The sequence below is a fragment of the Pezoporus wallicus genome, unplaced genomic scaffold, assembly GCF_028554395.1.
Source record: "Pezoporus wallicus isolate ANWC-B61680 ecotype Strahan unplaced genomic scaffold, APGP_CSIRO_Pwel_v1 contig_8566, whole genome shotgun sequence".
NCBI lineage: Eukaryota > Metazoa > Chordata > Aves > Psittaciformes > Psittacidae > Pezoporus > Pezoporus wallicus.
The window spans coordinates 112,898-135,171 of record NW_026636996.1 but is presented as its reverse complement, the minus strand read 5'-3'; positions in this window follow the sequence as shown (position 1 = coordinate 135,171).

The following is a 22,274-nucleotide window of genomic DNA, read 5'->3' as shown; positions in this document are numbered from 1 at the left end:
ATATTCATGAATAAAAAAGAAATTCTTATATAAATCCTAATTGTTGTTTAAGAGTTAATTTTCTTGTGTTATTTCCATTTATCTCAGCAATCCATGTGGCTATGTCTGTATTTTCTCGGGAAACCACTAATTAAGCAGTACTACTTCTTAAAAATCAATAGGGAGGACTGACAAGTTCTGGGCAGAACAAGAAGTCACTGCATCCCCTCCCATGACATAGGAAGTAACATGTCTGGAGGTGGAAGAGTTAGAGGATGGTCAGAATTAAGGAAAGTAAGCAGTTTTACTCCTGGCAAGTCAAATCCCACAATGAAAGTACTGTTCAATGAAGAATGATCCTGTGAGTTTGGCTCTTTGAGGGGGTCAAGGGAAGAAGACAAAGAAATTTGCTTTTACAATATAGGTGAATTTAATGTCGGGCTCAGCTCAGAATAGCTCTGGCTGTCTCTTCAGCATCTTGGTCTTCCCTGGCTTGTTAGTGATGCTGTATAGTTGGCAGCTGAACATATGCTGTGAGAACTTTCCATCAGAGGAAATGTTAGTGGTAGGAGGAATGTCTTTTTGGGAAGGAGCTGTGAAAAGTTTGAGCATAGGGCAGATGAATGAGTTCTTAAAGTTTGCCACTTTGTTTTTAAGAAAGATATGATGTTAAAAGACTGGATAGTGCAATTTATGACTTGCAAAGGCAAGAACTCCTGTTAAGAAATACCAGCACTGGTGGCACAAGCAGACTCTATTTCTTCCTGCCCTGGATTGGGGTGCGTGTATTATAAACCTGTATATCTGTTGGCAAGCTTAACATTGCTGCAGATTGACTCTTCTTTTTTTTTTTTTTCCTACTATTAGAGTCCCGTCTCCATTTGATAAAATATCTCTTCTGTACTTTTTTTTATATTCCTCACCTGTTATATTTAATCACGTCCTGGATGTATTTAATTTTATCCAGAGAATCACTGTGCATGGAAGGCCATTTAAAAAAATTCCTTCTAAATGTGCTTTTAGTACAAGTATTGTGTGTGATTTCTGGGTGTCTTGTAACAAACTAATTATGTTTCACAAAACCTGCAAATCTTGGGTAGATACTAGAACACATATGGCCAGATGTCTTCTAGTTCTTGGTGTCCTAGCTGGCTTTCAAATCCTTTCAGTGACTGTTTCTGCTGCAAAGCACAGAGCTTCTGCTCGTATCTGTTGGTCTGTCTCTGTGAATAAAAAAAGAAGTGCTAACAACTACTAGTAATTTGCAAAAACTTTGAAAGAAGTCAAGTTCCAGCATTCCATAGGACATATATACTTCAGAAAGAATTCAGTTTGCCAAAAGGGCTTTCAAAGTCTGTACAGCAAGTTCATTCTTTTCCTTTCCTCTGCTGTTTGTACTTTAGTCATATATACACTGCAACTTCTGTAAGAAGCAAAGTCTGTCATTTCATGTACTGCACACTTACTGGTTTCCCAGAACACAGTCTTTTGAATGGACTGTACAAGGTAGAAAACTTTTGAAAAGGTCTATGAGCATATCACTACCAACTATTGTTAATACAAATGCAAATTTCTTTCCCAAAGTCAGTGAATTAAAAACCTAAGTTCATATTTAGCAGTAAATAATTATCTGTTGAGATCTGATCTGGTAAAGTACTATGCGGTAGTCATTTCGTGAAACTCGGTCACCAAAGTAGGCCCTGACATTCAGAAGAATTGAGCCAATACTTCATGTAGTAAAACACAAGAAGCAGTCGTTCTTACAAACGGTATTTACAAATTTTCAAGGTAACCAGGAGATGAAAATTACAGGGAGTAAAATATGTAAGGTCAGGTTTTTAAAATGAAGCAAATGAGCAGTGAGCCGTTGCTCTCTGACTGCATTTTAAAGCTTCTTTGCACAAGCCAGAAAACAAACATTGGCACTTAAAATTAGTAAAAAAGAAAAAAAAAAATCAAACTGTAAGACCAGAGCTCAGTGTCAATGTTTATACTATTCTGAACTGTAACAATGTTGATGGTTACTAATAAGAGGCCTTTATTTCTTGAATGCATGACTACAGCACAGAAAGGGTGTTTAGAAATCTGTTGATAGAGATCTTAGGACAACCAAATCCTGGTTTAGCTATCTGGTATGATTTACGAAAAAAAAACAAACGCAATTTCTTCCTGTGACAGTGTACATGTATATAACCCACTTCAATACGTGATAAAATTAATGAGAAAGTTTTGATCTATTGTAGTGTTTTGGGTTTTTTAAAATATAAAAATATGCTAAAGTGGCTCTTTTATAGTTTTTATTATTTTGGCTTAGAATTTAAAAATTCAGATAATGATAACTCACTTAATTTTGGAAGAACCAAGCAACAACCAAGTTAATACGTGTTTTCTGTATATTTACATATGTAGACCTAAAAAGCAAAGGTAGCTCTGTATAAGCAATAAAATGCTGTGAGACTATATTAAAAATCCACTTAGAGGTGTATATTCCCTGGCAGTAGCTATGTAGACTTTCTCCAATGGGATACTGTTCTAGGTGAACCTTTCTGTTTCTGGGTGCAACAAGAAAAGCAGTTCATTAACAGCACAGGCTTTGTGTGAAAACATTATTCTTGCAAAATCAGTCATGCTCTGGTATCTGGAAAACACTTACTAAACATAAAAATCTTGGACAGGTCAAAACCAAAGTTTTCTTCCATTACTGTCTTGGTCTTGACATCATCCATCTCTCTGAGACCAATTCAATGGATCTTCCCCAGCAATGGCAGCCCAAGAACTCCTCCAGCAGAAATGATCATTCCCTCTGGAAATTCTTCTTTAGTGATGCCTGTGGATTATAGATAGGATTCAGTGTATATATGCGCCAGTCACACTGTTTCTGTTCCCCAGAAGCATATTCTTTTGAGGTTGCTGGGTTTAACCATTTGTATTAAGGGATTAGTGTTTTAAATTACTCTGTGTGAATAAGAGTAATTCCAACGTGCTATCCAAACAATGTTTGTGGCTTATCATTGTAAACTTCTTTTCCTTATGAGATTCTGCTTCAGAGTTGCCAATTTGTTAATTTAGATATTTACAGATACTATAACTACTTCCTTTTAGAACTCCATATTTAAGAAACAGAAAATACAAGAAAATACACAATTCTTGCAAAAATTTCTGTGTCCCTAGTATATTGTCACTGATTCACCTACACGTCCAATAACCCGTCCTGTCTTTACTGGCAACATATAAAATGTAGGTCGTGGGATGAGTGGGGAGAAAGGCAGCACCTGCAGGAGATGTTGAGGAGCTTTCTATAAAGTGAATTAAAGTGGTCTGAGCCCAAAAGTGAAAAACAAAGCTCCCATGGATTGGCCTGGAGCAGGATCAACCATACTTAAAAATCAGAAATCCAGATCAACCCCAGTTAATTTGCAAATTTCTTTACAATAAAGGTGTTCTTGACACAGTAGAAAGCTTAATCAGTGTTTCTTAGACCTACTTAGCAACATGCTGCTCACAGCAAGCTATTTTAAGAACATTTTAAATTGCAAGAACACATTTGCAAGACACCTGCCCCTGTAAGAAGTTACCCAGGAATAGTAATTAACACCTTTCTTTAACGTACATCAGAGAATTTCAGATAGATAGGGTCAGGAACAATAATACAAAACATCAGAAAACACAGAATAATTGATTTCATAACTAGATTAATTAAAAAAAAAAAGTTAGTTGCAAAATCACTGATGAATAATAATACATTTTCAAATCTCCAGCTCCTTATAAGAAGGTAGAAGTCTGCACCATTTTTGCATTTGTTTGTAACAGAGTGCAGTTCTGGAAGTCCCAGTCTGTGAACTCTAAAGAGTGACAACAATTATTTATATGGTGGGTAATGCAAACATGTTTCACAAACGTTATGGCTACTATGAATCAATTGTAATGCAAAGGTAACTTGATGCATATTGTATACCTACCTATGTGAGGACTACACTGCAGTTACTGGGCTTTATGGACTAAACTGCAGTTCCTGGCAGCTTCAGGGCTTTATGGTGCTGAGGAATCAGTTTCTGCCTTCTACACCGAGTGGAACAAATGGGATAAATTAATTTGGTCAGCTGTGAGCTACAGAACACTTTATGCCTCAGTGTTTATGTACCTGATTTATATTTCCAGATTTAGTCATTCATTTGTTACACTGGGGAGGAGCAAGTCAATAGTTAATGCCACTACAGGCATGCAAATATTTTATATATGCATTACCATATATAAGTGAAGTGAAATATATAGTCCAAGTGAAACCCACAAGGTAGAAATAGTTACAGGCTTAAACATTCTTAACAAATCACTGTGCTGTGCTTATTGGCTCTGTAGGTCTTTTGTTAGTTATGATAACCTACTGATGAGAGCATGGGTTTGTTACACTCTTAAATTTATTGTTCAGACCCAAGTGAGCCCTTAGTTCAGCAGTGGTAAGTCATGGTGCAGTTAAAGACAGTTCTACACACCAAAGCCATTGTCAAGTATGTTACCGCATCTCATGGCCATTCAGCATATGCATCCTACACCATTACATCCAAAGTGAGGATTTCGTTTTTAGGACAGCACTGTAGTAACAAAGTTGTTTGATGAACAGTACAGTATGGGTAACACTTGCACGTTGCTACAGCACATTTGAGGTTTTCCATTGTTCTTTAAGAACTGCTTCATCTTAGTCTATTTAAACAAATAAAGGAAGTAGCCAAGGCTGTTTCTTTGACAGCAGAGAACATATACGTATGTATTTGGCTTACATTTTCACAAAACAGCATTTACCCTTGTCACTCCACTTAAGAGCTTCACCTGTCATTTATATCAAACTTTGCTCTGAGCTGAAAGAAAAGACAATTATCCTGTCAAGCACTGTGTAGAGAAGCAATCCCCTTCACTGTGGAAGTATATACTAGCAGTATACAAGGTACTCCTAAAAAAAAAAGCCACCCGCTATTTTTATTATGAAAATACTATCAAAATGAGACTTCCAAGTGTAAAGCTAAATTTAATATGAGGTTACAGAATGCCTTGTTCCTATTGAAAGATTGTAGAATTTGCAATCATCACTCACCTCAATCATAACAATTTATTTGAGATACTTTTTAGTGCATTTGGCTACACATTAGCTAACTGAATGTGAGCTAGAAAAAAAGTATTCAGAGAATCTGAGCTACTTCACATTTCCTTTTTATTGTTTTATTGTTTTATTTTTTTTTTTTTAGTGGCAACCTATTATTTCCCATTACAGCCTAGAAGGCTGAGTTGTCAGCTACTAAATGATTTTGGGTTTTGGAGTTTTCACATCCAGTAAGAAGGAGGGATGTCCACATAGCACCGAATAAGAATTCAAATACAAGGTTGAGAAACCTAAGGACCACATATTCCAAAATTCTTCTTACTGTATCAAGTTGTTAATCTTAAAGTCAGGAAGAAGCTTAACACAATTGTGATAAACATCTTTACCAGATTCAGTTATGGCAGTCATGACTGTGTTTGATCTGAAATAATTATTGATTCGAATTTTCAGAAAAGTATTTGATGTCTACTTTCCTGCTTAGTCATGTGACTTGCTTTACTGGTATCTCCTGTAAGTTTGTAGTTAAATTTTGGATGACAGGTATGATGACTTTGTAGCTAAACAAAATTAAATATCTGAAAGAGTAGTATCACTTTTAACTATTAAACATTGACAGAATGAAGGGACTTTATAGACTCAGTTGAAAAGCTATTTCAGGAGCTGCATCATCACCAGCAGTGAAGTTTACAACTCACAGCTTTAGTCCAACTATTGTTTAATGCAAGCACTGACATTAAAGTCTCAGGGATTTCTTTTATAAATAAAGACTAAGGGAATATTGGTGAGTGTGTACCACTGGATATTTTTGCCAGTTACATGTGATGTTATCTGGTTCTAGATAATTCCATTGAAATTATTTTTCTTTCCATTTAACTCAAAAGCACTGTGGCTCAAAGTTGTTCTTCATGTTGCAGACTTCATTACTGGAACATGCCAAGTGTATAGCTTAATTCAAATACTGATTAAAAGTGTATTTTATATATATCTACGTAAGTATGAATGTTAATGAATACAGTTAAGCTGAGCTTACACTGTCTTTAAACAAACTCATAGGTCAGTATTTTTTAAAATGAATAGTTAGAATCAGACAGCTGATAAGGGTCACTTTATTCATTATCAGGTGAAGTCAAGGGTACTAGCCTGTCAAAGTTCAGTGCTGTGTAGTTAAATGCTCAAACCCATCCCACTCACACAGCTCGGTTCCTTCATTCTGGGGCCACCTGCAAGATTGCTGATTCTGCCAGAGGAGAATTCAGCATTTAGAATTCAGCAAAATCTCAGAAACTTGGCCTCCATGGGATGCTTCAATCTGGGATCTTCCAAATAATCTCTCATTTTGAAACCACACATTTTTCAGTATCCAGAGAATGACAACACATTTCCCAAAAGATGTAGCCTGTACTACATATCTCTGTTATTCCCACAGCCACCTACAAAACCAGGTATTTTTAAGGACAAAAATAACAATTTAAAAAACATTTGTTCAGCTCTTGAAATAATGTTCTTTGCAAAGATCAAAGGAGCTCAGGCTGTATTTTTTTAAAGTAATTTAATTTATTTTTCTTTTTTTCAGCTTGAGATAAAAAATTATCAGGGGGATAGATATATAAATTTTGGGGGGATGGTGAGTATCAGTCATACCTTAGCCAACTTCAACATACAGATGTAAAGATCCACAAAATTTTGCTCATTTTTTAAAATTATTATTTCATAGATGCAAAATCAAGACAAAAAAAAAGGCCCCTCCAAAAAAAAAAAAACACCCCCCCCCCCAAAAAAAAAAAAAAGAAACCCCAGAAACAAAACCACCATCACCATCAAGAACAAAAAACCCCACAAAAAACAAAATCCAGGACAAAATAAAAAAAAAGCACAAAGCACATGTAGACCTAATAGGCTCCATTCAAAACCCAGAGAAGATAACTAGAATCTTTTCCAGGCTTTGTAATCTGATGCATCTTTTGATTCTGCAGGAAAATAATGTGTGCTAAACTCCGGAGTAATCTCTTAGGTGTTGGGAGCAGGGAAGAGAAACCAGGAATTTTTTAATTTAGACTGAAGAATACCATGGAAAACTTAGTATGGAAGAATCTCACAGTTCTAGGAAGAGAATGATTCTATTCAGTCAAATCCAATTAGAACTAATGTTTTATACTGCAATAAGTGAATAAATATTTCTGGATTAATAACCTATAAAATTCTCTATGGCCAAGTAATTTGGTGTGAGGGAGGAATATGTATGAATTGTTTTTAAAGAAATATGACAACACTTAAGTTTTCCCTCAGTGGGTATTCTGATCAGCTGTAAGTTTTCCAGGTTCCAGCTGCTGCTTTTTCATTCCTGATGCATTCCCAGCTGAAAACTTTCCATGCAGTCTTTGACTGTGAATCTGCTAGAAAGCGGTGACCCACTTGTTTCTTTCATATTCTTCCTGGTGCAGAAAGTTTTCAGATTTTCAGAAATCTACCAAACATTCTATGGGAACCCAACCCACAGGAGAGCTGCCACATCTTTGGCCTCAGTCTTCCTACAACTTGATTGTTCACCAGTCCTGTAGGATTAAGAGCGTGACTTCTCAGCAGTGTTGTGTGTATGTTTTGGGTTGATCTCCTTGAAGTGAAGTGTTTGTTTCCTTAAAAAATGTGCTTATTCTGCATTTAATGGGAAAAACTACTTTAGCCAATGCAATAAATGAAAATTAATTAAAATACAATTAAGCCAATTTATAACAGGCTCTTATCTTTAGAAATTTCAGGCTATTATTCTGAGGAAATTAGGCAGAGTCTATAATTAATGAGAAAAAGTACTGAAATGGATAATGCATGTCAGAGGCTGCCAAAACACTTTTTTTTTTTAAACAAAGATCCTTCAGGGAATGTCCCAAACTCCCAGCTTCACGGAGATTCAGAATTTGTTTGCAGACCTTTACATTACCAGGCCTGCATAATTACAGGGATTAAACTGTGCCCGTAAGGCTGCTGTTTTCTCCAGATGCTTTCCCTCACACACACACTGTGAATGCCAGTGCAGCTACTGGTTCTGATAGTGGGAGCAGTATCACAGAAGAAGCTCCAGGCAGCTGCCAGCACTTTAAATTTTGGTTGTCTAAACCTGCTCAGAGCAGGTCTGTACACAATAAGCAGGTGATGCTGGGGGTTGGAAGGCATCTTTGTGTTCTCCACTGCAAGGTTCACAGTGAATCCCTTTCTCTCCCTTTCTTTCTCCCTTCCTGAAAGCTTTGTCTGCAGTGTTCATGTGGAGTTTTGACTTTTTTTCAAGATTCTTACATACCTACAGATTTGCTTCTGTGAGGAGCTGATTCTTGATCTGATTCAACCACTTCTCACAGAATGATCACAAAATTCTGGCATGGTTTGGGTTGGAAAGGACCTTAAAGCTCATCCAGTTCCAACCCACCTGCCACAGGGAGGAAAAACTTCCACTAGACCAAGTTGCCCCAAGCCCCATCCAACCTCGCCTTGAACACTGCCAGGAATGGGGCAGCCACAGCTCCTCTAGGCAACCTGTGCCAGGGCCTCATCACCCTCAGCATGAAGAACTTCTTAATGTCTAATCTAATCTTTCAGTTTAAAGCCATCCCCCCTTGTCCTGTCACTACATGCCCTTATAAAAAATCCCTCTCCAGATTTCTTGTAGGCTTCCTTTAGGTTCTAAAGGTCTCCCCAGAGCCTTCTCTTCCCCAGGCTGAGCAAGCCCAGCTCTCTCAGCCTGTCTTCATGGGTTGAAGGAGAAGATACTTCAGCCTTCTGATCTCTGATCATCTTCATGGCCCTTCTCTGGACATGCTCCAACATGTCCATGTCGTTCTTGTGCTGGAGGCTCCAGAGCTGAATGCAGGGCTGCAGGTGGGCTCTCACAAGAGCAGAGTAGAGGGGCAGGATCACCTCCTTCAACCTCCTGGTCATGCTCCTTTTGATGCAGCACAGCACATGGTTGGTTTCTGGGCTGCAAGTGCACACTGAAGCTCGCTCATGTTCATTTGCCCATCAACCAACACTCCCAACTCCTTCTCCGCAGGGCTGCTCCCAATCCAATCTCCACCCAGCTTGTAGCTGTGCCTCAGATTGCCCCAACACCTTGCATTTCACACTATTGAACTTTACGAGGTTGGCTTTGGCCCATCTCTCAAGCCTATTAATGTCCCTCTGGACCCCATTTCTTCCCTCCAGCCTATCAACCAAACCGCACACCTTGGTGTCATCGGCAAACTTGCTGAGGGTGCATCAATCCCACCACGCATGTCATCAACAAAGAAGTTGGTTGAACAGAATCAGTCCCAGTGCTGACCCTTGAGGGACACCACTTGTTACTGGTCTCAAACTGGACATTGAGCCGTTGACCACAGCTCTTTTCATGCAGCCATCCAGCCAGTTCTTTATCCGCTGAGTGGTCCATATATCAAATTGATGTCTCTCCAATTCAGAGACAAGGAGGTCGTGTGGGACAGTGTCAAACACTCTGCACAAGTCCAGGTAGATAACACCCGTTGTTGTTCTCTTATCCACCAATGCTGTAACCCCATCATAGAAGGCCATCAAATTGGTCAGGCAGTATTTGCCTGAATAAATGTGAAGCCATGTTGGCTGTCACCAACCATCTCTCTCTTTTCAATGTGTCTTGTCATACTTTCCAGGAGGATCTGCTCCATGATCTTGCCAGGCACTGAGGTGAGACTAATTAGCCTGTCTTTCCCTGGGTCTTTCTTTTTTTGTCCTTTTTAGAAACGGGGATTATGTTTCCCCTTTTCCAGTCAGTGGAAACTTCACCAGACTGCCACAGCTTCTCAGATATGATAGGTAATGGCTTAGCAAATTCATACACCAATTCCCTCAGGACCCTTGGATGCATCTCATCAGGTCCCATGGACTTGTGCACCTTCAAGTTCCTTAGATGGTCTCTAACCTAATCTTCTACAACAAGTGGTTCTTCATTCTCCCAGTCCATGCCTTTGCTTCTGTGACTTGGATGTGTGGCTGGAGCAGTTGCTGATGAAGACCAAGGCAATAAAGTCATTGAGTACCTCAGCCTTCTCCATGTCCTGGGCAACCAGCTCTCCTGTTTCCTTCTGCAGAGGGCCCACATTTTCCTTTGTCACTGACATACCTATAGAAGCTCTTCTTGTTGTCCATGATGACCCTGGCCAGATTTAATTCTACTGGGGCTTTAGTTTTTCTAACCTTATCCCTGGCTGCTTAGACAGTTTCTTTGTATTCTTCACAGGCTACCTGTCCTTGGTTCCACCCTCTGTAAACTTCCACCTCTGTAAACTAAACAAGTTTGAGCTTGAGTTTGTCCAGGAGCAACTTGTTCATCCACACAGGCCTACTGGCATTTTTACCTGACTTTCTTTTTGCCAGGATGCGTTGCTCCTGATCTCGGAGGAGGTGATCCTTAATTATTAATCAGTTTTCTTAGGCCCCTCTTCCCTCTAGATCTTTATCCCATGGTACCTGAATGAGGTGATCCTGCCTATCTACTCTGCTCTCGTGAGACCTCACTTGGAGTATTGCGTACAGTTCTGGTGTCCTCAACATGAAAAGGACATGGAACTGTTGGAACAAGTCCAGAGGATGACCACGAGGATGATCAGGGGACTGGAGCACCTCCTGCATGAAGACAGGCTGAGAAAGTTGGGGCTGTTCAGCCTAGAGAAGAGAAGGTTGTGTGCTGCCTCATAGCAGCCTTCCAGTATCTGAAGGGGGACTGCAGGGATGCTGGGGAGGGACTATTCAGCAAGGACTGTAGTGATAGGACAAGGGGTTAAGGGTTCAAGCTTAAAGAGGGGAGATTTATGTTGGATATAAGAAAGAAATCCTTTACTGTAAGTGTGGTGAGCCACTGGAACAGGTAGCCCAAAGAATTCCGTAATTCTATGATTCTGCCATACCAAGCAGATCATTAAAGAGGCCAAAGATGGCTCTACTGACATTCGGGGTTGTGTGCTTGCTGTACGTTCTCCTCACCACCGTAAGGATCTTGAATTCACCATTTTGTGGTCATTTTGACAGCCAAGGCTGTCCTTGAGCTTCATACTTCCCACCAGCCCCTCCTTGTTGGTGAGAACAAGGTCCAGCAGAGCCCTCTCTCCTCATTGGCTCCTCTATCTCTTGGAAAAATTATCATCAAGGCATTCCATGAACCTCATGGATGGCTTATGCTTTTCGGAGTTGTCCCCTCAACAGTCATCAGGGCGGCTGAAGATCCCCATGAGGACGAGGGCTTGTGAATGTAAGGCTGCTCCTAGCTGTCTGTAGAGGACCTCATCCACTCAGTCTTCCTGGTTGAGCAGCCTGTAGCAGACCCCCACTATAATGTCCCCTGTCTGTACCCTCCCTTTAATCCTGACCCATAAACTCTCAGTCAGCTCCTCATTCATCCCCAGGCACAGCTCCATACATTCCAGCTAGTCATTGATGTAAAAGGTAGAACAACTCCACTCCCATCTTCCCTGTCTGTTGCTCCTAAAAAACCTCTATCCTTCTATTCCAACACTCCAGTCATAGGAGCCATTCAACTGTATCTCTGTGATACTAATAAGATCATAATCCTGCAAGTGTGTGCAGGTCTCTTGCTTATTCCCCATGCTACATGCATTTTCATAGGGGCATTTAAGCTAGGCCCCTGATGACGAAGCCGACTTGCTGGCTGGAGTGGCTGGAATTCCTTTGTTCTGCTCTTCAGGTGTTCTTCTGCTGACCTGCGGTCCCTCTCCATGCTCTGAGCATCTCTTGCTGACACTAGCATCAAACTGGTAGGGATAGGATGGATTGAGGTTCCCCTCCCCTGGCAACTTTAGTTTAAAGCCACTTTGCCTGCTTCCCTGTTGCAGCATGTTTGAAAACTGTGAAGAGCAGTCAGAGTGGGAGAGGCTTTAATACATCAAATGAAGTTAGCTTGTAGCCTGTTTGCTTTCCCCTCTCATATTCTTACCCACCTGTACTGAAGAGAAGGTGTATACTGCTACTGAACTTTTTAACAGTGAGAACAGATGAAGTCGATAAGTTGTTAACAAAAATGCACTATCTGCATTCCCCCATCCCACCTCTGCTTTTATTGGTTATAATTAAATTTTCTACTTAATCAATCTATTAATTCAACAGCTGGTTTGCTTTGTGTGTCTGGTAGCATCTAATGTATTGCCAGGCAGTTAACCTGTTCATCTTGTTAGGTAGTAGTGTCTGTGGAGAAATCTACAAAATCTACGAAAGATATTAATTATGTTAGACTATTAATAGCTTCCTTTATTCTTTCACAATAAACTTTGCCTAAATTGAGCTGTGGAAGCAATGGTACTTCATCAGCAGATTGTCAGAACTGTCCTGTCCTGCAAGTTACCTGTAGTAGCTCTGCAAGCCTTATACAGCTCTGCTTTCAGTTTCAGTGATGGATTTTTCAAATAGGATGTTAACTTCCACCAGCAGGCCATCACTGCTGGTGACAGCATGTCAAATCCAGACTGTTTGGGTTAGTGATTGTCTTGGGTTCAGCTATAACACTTATTTTTCTCCTTCCTAGTAGCTGGCACAGGGCTGGGTTTTGCCTTTAGTGTGAGAAGAATGCTGGTAACACAACAATGTTTTAGTTGTTTCTGAGCAGCGCTTACCCTGATCAAGGGCTTTTCAGTCTCTCACGTTCTACCAGTGAAGAGAGGCATAAGAAGCCAGGAGGGAGCAGAGACAGAACCCCAGACTCAAACTAGCCAAAGGGCTATTCAGTACCCCAGCACATCATGCCCAGTACATAAACTGGGGGGAATCACCTGGACTGGCAGATTGCTGCTTGGGTCAGGCTGGGTATTGGTTGGCTGACGATGAGCAACTCTATAGCGCATCACTTGTATTTATTGTTTTGGGTTTGTTTGTTTTTTTTTTCCCTTCCTTTTTTAGTTTTATATTCTCTCTCCTTGTTATTTCCCTTAGTAGTAGTAGTAGAAGCAGTAGTAGTTTTATATTATACTTTAGTTATTGGACTGTACTTACCTTAACCCATGGGTTTTACATTCTTTTGATTCTTCCCCTCCTTCCAGGAGCAGGTGGGGAGGAAGGGGGGGGACGAGCGACAACGAGAAACTGGCATCATGATGCTGAGTTACCAACTGGGCTTAAACCATACAGCTATGATATAGAGCTTTGAAATAATACCTCCCATGGCCTAAGTCCAAACTATGCTGCAGTCCATACACTGTTCTAAACAGCAGGCTTTCTTAGGACTGGAGTGATTGTATGATTGACAGGTCAGAGAACATCAGTGATAACGCACCCTGATCTTGTCTGCTGACATTGCTGTTTAGTTTAATTCTTGTTTATTAGATGTCATATCAGAGTATAAAGACGCTCTACTGTTGTGAGTGCACTTACACACAAGCATTCTGCAGAATCAAATTCAAAATATAGGCAGTTTTCAATTCAAGAAAGTCTTGGAAAAGTTGTTAGCTTAAACAAATGCAGGGATATTGCCAAAGTGTTAACATAACCACACTCACTTATAAGAGAATTACAAGATAAGTTGTATATGTACATACCTGCTTCAAATATATCTATATAAACTATTTTAAAAAACAGTTTATATAGATATAAGCCTTAAACAGAAAGGCTTAGCAAATGCAAAATAGGCCAGTAAACATGTTTTTTTCTGTATATCCACTTTTTTTTAAATAAAATAAGCATTTTGAACTTACAAAGTATTTCCCAATTTGAAGAATTAAAACTTTTTCCCATCCAGAGAGACAGCAACCCAGATAGAAAATTCTAGTGGAATTCACTGATAATATTTATAAATGGTGGATTTAAGAACCTTTTTTAAACTGGATTTTAAAATAATTCCAAAGTAACTCTTTAAAATGTAGTGTAATTCACATGTCTTCAACCTTGCACTGTTTTCTTACAAAAGAATAATTGGTGGGAAAACAGACTTTCAGTTGTGTAAGACAGTGATAGCTTGCATGCTAATTATAATGTTCACTAAAGACACAAGTGTTAAGAAGAACAAAAGATGCTCTCTTGTAATGTTTTGAAATGTGATAAAGTGTTTAGCTTCATAAAGGTTTCTATTCTATCTATGTAATATGGAAAAGTGTGTATTTTCACTCCTGGTTTTGGGCAGTTCTGTGTTGTATGTTGTTAAATGGTCACTGGTGGCACAGTCAACGCCTGAAGAAGGAGCCTACATTGTGCAAGTCACAGCTTTGAAACAGTTTACCAGAACACAGCTTCTTCAAAGAGTGCTCCGGAAGTGCTATGCTACCAGGGTGTCTGGTGACCATGAACGCACTTGGCTCTTGTTAAAGATGGTGTAGCCAGTGTAAATAAATAACTTTTCCTTTGCTTTTCTCACCTCACAAAATCCAGTGGGGGGTGGAGGTAAGGGGGAGGGAAGAAAAGCCTCAGTGCTGATATAACATTAAGGTGCCAGATCTGAATACAGAGCTTTGAAATGAAAATGAAAGGTACAGTTGACAATTCCCACAGCTGACAATATTGTCTGTTCAGCAACAAGTATGTTTGGTGTTGCAAATGACTGACCTAGTCAATGTGATCTAGGTACAATTATCAAATGTCCTTATTAGGCTTACTGGACTCACTAGACTCTTACATATCAGTCTTGCCAGTCTGGTTACTGTACGACACCAAGTACATGGTAACAGAAATGTATTAGAATATCTTTCCCCTCGCTGTCTGCCCCTTTTTATTCTTTGTTCAAAATAAATTAAAACACCACAAACCAAAGAGCTGAAGTGTGGCACTGTGGGCAAAGTAAATCACATGAGACTGTCTCTGGTTCTGTAATGACTACCACTTTCCTCCTGAAAATCTGTCTTCTTGGCAAATCTGCTGCCCAAAAAACCCTCTGCAAATATTTGTGCAAACGAAAATAGATTACGAGAAGGTGGCAGTGTGATTTCTAAGTATGAATGAAGCTGCTGGTATATTTTTATAACAGCAAAAGTTTGTGTTTAAAATATTTCTTTTTTCTTTTTTTTTTTTTTTGTGTGTGTGTATATGTGTTTTGGTTTTGGTTTTATTTTTTGGTTTGTTTGTTTTGTTTTGTTTAGGTGAATCTAGGACAAAGAGACTGACCAAATCTAGAAAATGAGTATTTAAAATGAAGTCACTTGAGAATATGCATCTACTATGTTATATAGGCAACATCTTTGGACTGACCATCCTCTCTCTGGGATTTTGTTGATGTGTTGGTAAGAAAAGTCCTGAATACATTATTGCTTTATGAAAAATAGTTAAGCAAACACTGTCTCTCCTCTGCAACTGTTGTAGGCACAGAATTAAAAACTGGGCCCATTATCAGGGATTTTTTTTAGATCTCATAGCCTAAGGGATAAAAACCAAATCACATTAGAGTTACTGTACAGTAAACTGTTTGATTGATATTCAGATGTTTTACATAACAGTGTGAAGCTTCTACTTGAATTTTGGTTTTCTGTTTCAGGTCAAACAAATCACAGTAAAAGATTACACGATTCCCACAGATGCCTTTTCAAGAAGTTCTTTTATGCAGAGCTGGAGGGCAGGCAAGATGTTGGCATAGCTGTTGACCTAAAAACCTGCTATGCCAACATATTGTCATCTTTCCTGTCTGTTTGCAGCAGAGGGAAATTCGACATTGTAATAGTCATTTGGAACAGTGTTTGGTCTTTATAGATAACTTGAAATCCCATTTATCTGGCACTGCTTTTGAGTCATGTGTTTATTATGTGCACAAATACCAGAAGAGGGACAGAATGTATGAGTTGGTTTTGCTACTAAAACAAAGGTGCTGGGGAGGCTGTTAGTGGACAGGATAAGAATTGAATGTTTCTCTTCCTGACCTGTACATGTTTGCAAAGAGAGTATGAGTTATCAGTTAGCAGCCTGCTTAGCAGGAATTCTATTTACATATTTTTTTCCTAAGTCTGGTTATATGTACCTTTCCTGTGTACTTTTAATGTCTGTACTTTCTGTTAAGTGCCATTTAGTAAAGGGTTTTGTGCAACGAGAATACAGTGGTAGTCAAAAAATGAATGAGCAACTAGTAAAGAAATGTTGTAGCTGCATTCCACTGATCAGTTTCCAATACATAAATAAGAATAAAAGAACAGTAAAACTTTATTTTGAGGAAGGTTTCATGATTGCAACACAGGGAACCTCAAGAAAAATGGAAGTTACATGAATGAGGAAATTGCTACATGTGCTTGTTGTATATAAGATATTACCTCGCAAAATTAGAGTTCTGCTTAGAGAACCTAGAATTAGAGGCTCCATCAGGAACAGTAGTGCTACTTAAAAAGCAAGCATAATGAAGGACTTGATTCCAGATTCTGTACACTGACAGTAGACTTTTACACTCACAACTCTTCCTGACACTCAAACATTGAGCTTGATCTATTTATGGAAAAATAAATAAAAAGAAAAAAAAAAGAAAAAAAAAGAAAAAAAAATTTATTATGACTAGGTTGGGAATTTCTTATATAAAAATAAAATTCTGATTTTTTGGTAGTTTTTCTAATGATTAAGAGCTTAAACTTTACAAATTTAAAACATAAATTCATTTTTCCAGATTTCATTGAAAACACTTTTAAAAAACACTTTTTCTGTGCTTTCCACAACATCTATGGCTTAGAAGGGTAGCACACTGATCAGGCACACTGCTGCTCCTCCTGTCTTAAGTTAGGGGATGGCTACCTGTATTTCTGGCAATTGCACATTTGCAGGGAATGCATTTTGCAGGGAATTGCAGGGAATGCATTTTGCAGGGAATTGCCCAGAAACTCATCCTTCCTGATGAGTTTCCGGGCAATATCTTTTAGGTTTTGTTCCCAATAAGCAGTGCATATAGAATGCAATACAAGGAAAGCCCAGTATTTGAGTAACCATCTAAATAACAGGTCCTGGGTCTTGCAAAATTAAAGTTTCTGTTTGTAGGATAGTTTGCATGTCGTAAGACAGTTTTGGTCACAATTCTTCAGTGTGACATATCCTCACACTATTTTTCCTCTCCCTCCTCTCAACTCACATGATTTTCAAAAGCTGTTTGTATTTTTTCAGATTTATGTTCACCAAACATGTGACACAGGAATGGTTTATGTATTTTTTGTCTCAACTTAGGCACAGATAATGGTCTTTAAAACTCATAGCGCGACTTAGGAAAGTATTTGCTTTTTCCCCCTTCTTTTGCGTTCATTAGGAAGGAAGTTATTTTACATTTATATACTAATATTTCAAAGATGCTTCATGGCAGCTCTTTCATTTTGAGCTCTGTTTATTGTTATGTTGCTGAATTGTATGATCTGTATTATACTAGAGCGGTGACCCTCAGAATAGTCTTGCAGTTGTGGGCAGACAACCTTCTTTCATCCCAAAACTGTTTCAGAGCCTTAAGTCTGTTATGTGTCACCTCATGAACAAGCTAAATTAGAACAGGTCTCAAAAAAAGCCAGCCAAGACTAAAACCCCAGAAAATTACAATTCCAAATTTGAAAGGAAAAAATTAATGTAATTCCATTTGAGAATTCTCAAATTTAGTAACAAGCCGAAGGAAGACACACGATATTTTTTCTTTTAAAATTTGGAGTCTGCATTTTAAAAAATCACTTAAGAAATCAAATACTCTTTGTCTGACCCTTCTCCCGCATAAATGTCACTGTCATAATGCAAACATGTTACCCTGCTCATGTTACCTCTCACAGCTAAATTGAGGAAGTGTGGTCTGGATGATCAGGTAGTGAGGTGGACTGCGAACTGGCTGAAGGAGAGAAGCCAGAGAGTTGTAGTCTATGGGGCAGAGTCTAGTTGGAGGCCTGTAACTAGTGGAGTGCCTCAAGGGTCAGTACTGGGACCGGTATTGTTTAATATATTCACCAACGATTTAGATGAGGGAATTGAGTGTACTATCAGCAAGTTTGCTGATGACACTAAGCTGGGAGGAGTGGCTGACACGCCAGAAGGCTGTGCTGCCATCCAGCGAGACCTGGACAGGCTGGAGAGTTGGGCAGGGAATAACTTGATGAAATATAACAAGGGAAAGTGTAGAGTCCTGCATCTGGGCAGGAACAACCCTAGGTTACGGTAAAGGTTGGGGAACGACCTGTTAGAGAGCAGTGTAGGGGAGAGGGACCTGGGGGTCCTAGTGGACGACAGGATGACCATGAGCCAACACTGTGCCCTTGTGGCCAAGAAGGCCAATGGCATCCTGGGCTGTATTAGAAGGGCGGTGGTTAGTAGGTCGAGAGAGGTCCTCCTTCCCCTCTACTCTGCCCTGGTGAGACCGCATCTGGAATATTGTGTCCAGTTCTGGGCCCCTCAGTTCAAGAAGGACAGGGAGCTGCTGGAGAGAGTCCAGCGCAGGGCAACGAAGATGATTAAGGGAGTGGAGCATCTCCCTTATGAGGAAAGACTGCGGGAGCTGGGTCTCTATAGTTTAGAGAAGAGGAGACTGAGGGGTGACCTTATAAGTGTCTATAAATATATAAAGGGGGAGTGTCACGAGGATGGAGCCAGGCTCTACTCAGTGGCAAGCAATGATAGGACAAGGGGTAATGGGTACAAACTGGAACACAAGAGGTTCCACTTAAACTTGAGAAGAAACTTCTTCTCGGTCAGGGTGACAGAGCACTGGAACAGGCTGCCCAGGGAGGTTGTGGAGTCTCCTGCCCTGGAGACATTCAAAACTCGCCTGGACACATTCCTGTGTAACATTATCTAGGTGTTCCTGCTCGGGCAGGGGGATTGGACTAGATGATCTTTTGAGGTCCCTTCCAATCTCTGGCATACTGTGGTACTGTGTGACCTCGTAACTCAAAAATGTTAAACTAGATGGTTCCAGGTAAAGCAAACCAGGCAAGACATACTTGGATCAGTACTGACGTGCAGACTATTGTTTCCTTACACCCTTCACTCTGAAAAATAAGGCCTTTCAGCATCACATGGTGAAGAAGTTTTGACGTGGGTATTGATCGAACTGACTAAAGCCTTAAGCAATCAACTAGACAGAATGTAACAGCGCTCATTACAAATGACAGCACATTATAGGATGCTTCTGATGATAATCTGAGATTATATAATATTATAAATTCACAGAATTATGAGAATAGGCATCTGTTTGGGTATATATTTTAGTGTTTTAGGCATTTTATTTTGCTGCTTTAAACTGCATTTGTTTCAAGTAATAATGGATTGGAAACTGAAACTCACATGCTGTGAACCATTCAGAATTTCTTGAGGTTTGATGGACTGGGACAACAAACTAAAATTTTTTAAGCATTATGCAAAGTTTTGTTACGACATTCATGAAAAATTGCATTTCAGCTGCACTGAAACTTTTTGTTTCAGCTCCAGCTGTACACAGTGCAATGTTTCAGTAATACACCTGGTGAGCATAAACAGTATTATGCCTTATCCTCAACAAACTACATAGGAATAACATATTTGGCAAAGAGATTTATTACAGCAAAATCTTATTATTTCTCTAGAAAACCACTGCACCACAGAAACAGTATGTGTACTATGGATACTGTAAATTGTATCTACTATATCATAAGAAACATTCTCAGTAACTGCACTTCAAGTAAGGGATAACATGTTTACCTGGTTTTTGTGTGTGTATGTATTTAAAATTTACATTAAAGATGGTCTGATATTTCAGAAGAATGATAAACAGTGCAGGAAAGAGCTGAACAGGAACGAAGAAAATGATCCATATCTTTTTTGCCAAATACAAGACTGGGCAGAGTTATAAGGAAGGGGAAGGCAATGGCCTGGGGTGAGATTTTGACCTGACTGGTGTCAGCATAACTGCTGTTCCATCCCTCTTTAGGATGAAGACACAACTATGGAATTAAGTTTGCTGTTAATGAAGTCTGGTTTAGAACTTCTCTTTTATGAACTACAATCCTTAAAAATGCTCTGGTACTGTACTTCATTTATCACGATTTATCCTTGTTACTAGTGTGTGTATACTCTGCTCTCCCTTTGACACAGCAGTAGAAGTAACTTAGAGGCCTCTTGGTGTTGGCAGAGGACAGAATTTGTCCAGGAGGGATCAGGCAAATGCAGCACGTAAGCAGTGTCATTTTTTTCAGTAAACGACAAAGATTTTTCTGACCTGCCATAGCAAGTGCAATTGGATGTATAGAAGATGACAAGGTGAAGCCTTGAATAGATAAATTAATTTGAATCTGGTTGGCTGTTCATAACACTTTCTTAAAATATTATCTTTCATAATCAGGTAATTTCTTAGATTGTTTCCAAGAACGTACCCGTGCTAGTACTTGAAGAATACTCAGGTTTTGATAGCTCCATTGGCAAAGGTTCCCTAGCATTACATATTTTGGATGCACTTAGAAGCAGTTTCATTCATGGCTTCTGCCAGCTCTGTAGAGTATATATGATCTTTTAATTATTCAGAGGTAAATTGCATCAATTCTCATAGATGGTTTCTACACTACTAACTGATTATTCAGATTAGTTACTTATGTAAGTTGTGGGAGCTCACTTTTTATACTCACTGCTACATTTGTGTTCTTTTAGAGCTGAGAAGTTTTCCAGGGCTGAAATTCATGCCTTGTGGGAGTGTAAGAAAAAGGAAAGTGGACATAACTGAGTAGGAAATTGAATTAAACTGTCTAGTTATTGCCATTCTAGGCAGAAGAAGTAGGCTTACTCAGGAAAGACAAGACAAGATAGAAAAGCAGTTTGCTTAAGAACCAGAAGGAAGTGGAGGAAAGTTGGCATGTTCAAGAGGAAAACTATTTCAAAGCTCTTCCTTTCTTTTCCGTCACCTGATGAAACTTGTTTGTATCTGCTGCTGACCTGTATGTATGTGTAAGCGGCGAGGAGAAGCAGACAAGCCAACCCAATATGGGTGATAAGCAACTTCTACTTTATTTGTGACGCAGTTCACACATATATAGGAGTGGTATTCAGCCACTCCTTCTTGGCATAACAGTATTGGTTAGCCCCCACAGCTTCCTCCACATTCTCCTCCCAGGTCCGGTCTCTGGCCACCTGTGGGGGCCACCCCCTGCCTTGCTTGCACAGTCCTCCAGAACTCTATGGTTCTGCTCTTAGAGTCATTCTGCAACATGTATGTGTGTACAGAAATGTTTATTGATTGATTCATAAGTAGTTAAATATGTGTGTTTGTGCCCAGTAGCAATTCTGGAATATCTTGGTAAGGATCTACTTAGGTATTTTAATATTAACACAGCACTAAGTCATTCTTTAGTTACCTTTCCCACCTCAAAATCAGTTAAACCACAATAAACACAAAAAAGAGCAAACACAAACATCTTTCATTCCCTTACACAGCAAAAAAGGAATAGCTACAATTCCTGTGAATAAAGTCAAGATTTCTTATACCTCTGTTTTGCAGTAAAAAAGCTGGTAAATAAGAAATTATCATGAAGACCACAAGGAATTGCTCATGTCTGTCTCTAAATGGCTGTTCTCAAAGTATCTGTCTAGATTATTTCCAATTAAGGTGGTACCTCTTCAGGCAATATACTGGGTTTGTGCAAATAACACTCAGCTGGATCTAGGCTCCTGGCTACTAACTTACACAAATACCCCATTTTCAGGCATACTATACATAATACAGCAAATTGATGTGGTCATTTTTCTACCAGTTGCTCAGTTATTCTCCAGAAATGTCCCAGAAAACACTGTGCACAATCCACTGCTTCCATCTTCTGCTGAATTTACAGAATAGGATGCAAGAATTCATCTGTATATATATTTAACAGTGCCTGAATTAGCATATTCTCATAATGATGTCATAAAGCAGGTCAAAGGGGACAAGAAAAGCTCATCCAGAATTTGGGTGGCACGAAAGGTCTCCAGTGCAGTGTCACTTCTGAGTAGGGGTGACTGCAAAAGTGTTAGCTAGGAGAGGTCTGCAGCTGCTTTATGCAAATGTCTAGACCTGCTGTAAGGATGCTAGATCATCACATCATTTTTCAATACTTCTGTCTTTGACTTTAGACAGGGTAAAGAAAGGATGAAGAAGGATGTGAACAATAAAAAGTTAATAGCTGTAACTTCAGTAACTCAGTACCTAACTTCCGGAAGCTTATTTGAGTAACTGACATCACTTTGGCTGTGTCTCTCAGTTCCCGGCATACCGCTCTTTAGTGCAGCATATTTCCCCCTAGCTTTTCCGCTACAAACCCGGAACAAAGTAACTACCAAAAGC